This window comes from Neophocaena asiaeorientalis, unplaced genomic scaffold (assembly GCF_003031525.2).
Source record: "Neophocaena asiaeorientalis asiaeorientalis breed wild unplaced genomic scaffold, Neophocaena_asiaeorientalis_V1.1 scaffold242, whole genome shotgun sequence".
Classification (NCBI taxonomy): Eukaryota; Metazoa; Chordata; class Mammalia; order Artiodactyla; family Phocoenidae; genus Neophocaena; species Neophocaena asiaeorientalis.
In genome coordinates this window covers 5,971,087-5,975,316 of record NW_020172451.1, presented here as the reverse complement: position 1 = coordinate 5,975,316, position 4,230 = coordinate 5,971,087, and positions in this window count along the sequence as shown.

The following is a 4,230-nucleotide window of genomic DNA, read 5'->3' as shown; positions in this document are numbered from 1 at the left end:
TTATTTTAAAATTGTTTTACTTTTTTTTTGCCCGCACCACATGGCATGTGGGGTCTTAGTTCCCTGACCAGGGACTGATCCCCCACCTGCTGGATTGGAAGCACAGGGTCTTAACCACTGGACCGGTCAGGGAAGTCCCTCTCCCTGCCCTTTAGTGTACATCCACATTTACCCGACCTCCTTGGGAGATAACCTTCTTTCTTAATCTCATCAAGGATCATTACTCCTTAGGAGATAACCTTCCTTTTTAATCTTAGAAGAGGCAGCCGTGACCCATGACCTACTACTTGTTTTGTACACGTAGATCTGGATTGTGTAAACTGTCATTTAACATATAGCCCTCTGTCTCAAAAACTTATATCCCTGTGCTTTGACCTCTAACAGGCAGGACAGTCCTTAGAGCTCTCTGAAAGACTTCCCAGGTAATAATCCTCAATTTGGCTCAAATAAAATTTTTCATTTCTTTCTTAGATCGACTGATTAATTTTTTTCATTGACATGGTGAAGAAACATGTTACAGGGAAAAACATGTTACCACCATGCTGAAGTGCTTTTTTTCTATTTAATGTCATGAAAATTTTGCCGTTCAGTTACTCTAACTGTGAAAAAATATTTGTAAATTGTTGACAACTATGATTTCTAATTCAGTTTTACAGCTTGTTTGGACGTAATTATTAACCACATCCAATTCCAGGTGTATTTCTGCTTCATGGGGTTCTTTTTTTTTTTTAAATGGCCGTGCAGCTCGGCACTCGGGATCTTAGTTCCCCCACCAGGGATTGAACCCAGGCCCTCAGCAGTGAAAGCACAGAGCCCTAACCACTGGACCGCCAGGGAATTCCTGAGGGGTTCTTAATTTAGTAAGAATGTTAGTCCCCCTATGCTGTGCCTGTTGAACTTTATGTGAGTATTATCACCGCAAGAAAAAAATGTCTTCGTTGTTCAACTTATATTAGCTGAGTAGCATTTGCAATGATGTTAGTTTTGCACTTTGGAGAGAATGAACTTCCAAAACCTTAATTTTGATTCCATGAATCGGAAGCAAGAAATGGCAGCATCTAATGACTCTGATAACAATATGGCACCCACAGTGGAATAATTCCTCAGCCAGTGGAGCCAATACATTAACCGTGGAATGAGCACAAGAAAACTTGGAATTAGAAAAACGAGTGAAGCTAATGTGTAAAAAGTCATTTGATCTAAGTGAAGAGTCATGATTTACAGAATGAAATGTCAACCCGCTTCTGCAGCTTCACACGTTAATTCATTTTGGGGCACAGCCTTCTTAAAATAATTACTAACTTTCGAAGTCAATGTGATACTTCTGAATGAGAATTGTGTCATCTGGTTTGGTTTTCAGTTAATATCTCTTTGGCCCCCGGGGTGAAATGTAAATGTCCACAGACATTCTGTCGAAGTTTCAATTTCATAATCGACTCTGAAAAATGGAAATATAAAACTTAATTTTAAATTAAATGTGGACTTTAAAAAAGTTTATTGCTCCTGAAAAGGTTTATTGCATAATAAGACAAAAAATACTAGTAAACAAAATATAAATAAAAAGCTGTGGATTTATACCGTACAAGAGGGCACAAAACCCTCTGAACAGCAAAAGTGTCCAGACTTCTCTATTCAATCTGCAGCAGGACCACTCAGCCTCTAACTCCTACATGTGACTCATGCACACAAACTCCGTAATTTCCTGGAGGCTTCATGCATCTTGTAGGCCACAGAACAGGCACAACTCAGGTGGTAGGTAGGCAGGGGCAGCAGGACCTCACTGTGAATATTTAGTACATAATATTATATTATAACTAGGTAAGAATGACTGTGTACTTCACAGGCCTGATCACTAATAGCAACTATGTTATATTGTTTATCTTGCCTTATAGTCTGTGCCTATACAGATATATATCACGCTTATAATAATTATTTTGTTACGAGCAAATATATGTTGTACTGGCTGAAAACCTATCTGTTGTCTTAGCGTCTGCATCTTCCTCGCCCTCCGTATCAGTCTGTAGTTTACCCACTCCATGGGACAGTAAATCCAACTCAAACTGGCTTAAGGAAAAAGGGTATTTATTGGCTTCCACAGAGTTATGCACTGGATGATTGTGTTCTTCCGAAATTCATATGTTGATGCCCTAACCCCCAATGTGACTGAGTTTGTAAATAGGGCCTGTGAGGAGGTGATAAAAGTTAAATGAGGCCATAAGGGTGGGGTCCTAAACCAATAAGTCTGGTGTCCTTAAAAGGAGAGGAATAGATACCAGAGCATTCTCTCTCTTCACTTAGTGAGGACAGAGTGAGAAGGTGGCTATCTGCAAGCCAGGAAGAGAACTCTAACCTGCACCTTGATCTTGGACTTCCTAGTCTCCAGAAGATACATTTCTGTTGTTTAAGCTGCCCCGTCTGTGGTATTTTGTTATGGCAGCCAGAACTATCACATAACACATAACAAAGGAGTTCAGTGGACTTCAGGTTGAGCTTGATCAAGGGGCACAAACATCACCAGGATCTACGTTTTCTGTCCTTGTCTCAGCTCTGCTCTTCTATGCATTGGCTTCCCTCTCTGATAGGCTACCCTCTTGTGTGATGAAGTAGCTGCGATAGCTCCAGCCTACATCCTGCCAGGGATCCAGTCCCACTGGGGAAGGGAGCCTGAGTCTCACAGATTTTCTCTCACACTGGTCAGGTCATGTGAATGTCTCTGACCCATCCCTTTGACAGGGCAGGCCTGTTTCTCATTCTCCTCCCCAAATGCAAACCCAATCGAATCAGATCGCTACTTGAAATCTTTTGTGATTATCCAGTGCCCAGGAATAAAAACTCAGCCCTTCATGTGACCTCAAAAGTCCTGCATGGTCCAGCTCTGCTGACCTCTTTAGCCTCCTTTCAGCACACACTCTTCTCCTCAGTTTTGAGCCCCACCTTGCCGGCCTTCTTCAGCTTTAGGACTGCAATGCCTCACCATTGCCTCCAGGGTTTTCACATGCTGTTCCTTTGGCCTGGGATCCCTTGCCCTCTTCCAACCTTGTTAATTCCAACTCATTCAGCAGGTCTCAGCTGAAATGTTACCTCCACAGGGGGCCTCTGAATATGCAGTTTTAAAAATTATTTATTTATTTATTTGGCTGTGCTGGGTCTTGTGGCATGTGGGATCTTTGTTGCCACTTGCAGGATTTTAGTTGTGGCATGAGGGATCTTTAGTTGTGGCATGCAGGGTCTAGTTTCCTGACCAGGGATTGAACCCAGGCCCCCTGCAATGGGAGTCTTAACTGCTGGACCACCAGGGAAGTTCCTGAAATAACAACAACAAAAATTTTTTTATTGGAGTATAGTTGATTTACAATGTTGTGTTAGTTTCAGGTGTACAGCAAAGTGAATCAGTTATACATATACATATATCCACTCTTTCCTCATATAGATTTCCCCATATAGATTCTTTCCCCATATAGGCCATTACAGAGTACTGAGTAGAGTTCCCTGTGCTGTACTGTAGGTCCTTATTAGTTATCTATTTTATGTATAGTAGTGTGTATATGTCAATCCCAATCTCCCAATTTATCCCCTCCCCCTGACTTTCCCCCCTGGTAACCATAAGTATATTTTCTACATCTGTGACTCTATTCCTGTTTTGTAAATAAGTTCATTTGTTTCATTTTTTTAGATTCCACATATAAGTGATCCTGGGCATATATCTAGAGAAAACTATAATACAAAAAGATACACGCACCCCAATGTTCACTGCAGCACTATTTAAAATAGCTAAGACATGGCAGCAACCTAAATGTCCATCAACAGATGAATGCATAAAGAAGATGTGCTACATATATACAGTGGAATATTACTCAGCCACAAAAAAGAACAAAATAATGCCATTTGCAGCAACATGGATGGACCTAGAGATTCTCATACTAAGTAAGTCAGGCAGAGAAAGACAAATAGCGTATGAATATGCAACCTAAAGTCACGTCTCTGCTTCACTCACCACTCCCCCCACCCCCCCACGCAGGGACAAGAAGAGAGGAAAAGAGAGCGTTTGGGGGAGAAAGAATGACCAAGGCACAAGGTGACCTTTGGTCCCGAAAGCTTCTCCTGCTAGGAGCTGTGCTGAGGGTGCTTGTAGAAAATGTGCTTTTCCTGCACCATGGAGCCTGTTCTCAACCAAAGAGGCAGTGATCTGCTTCCGCGCTAGGGGAACGAGTTGGCCGGTTGCGCTGACTG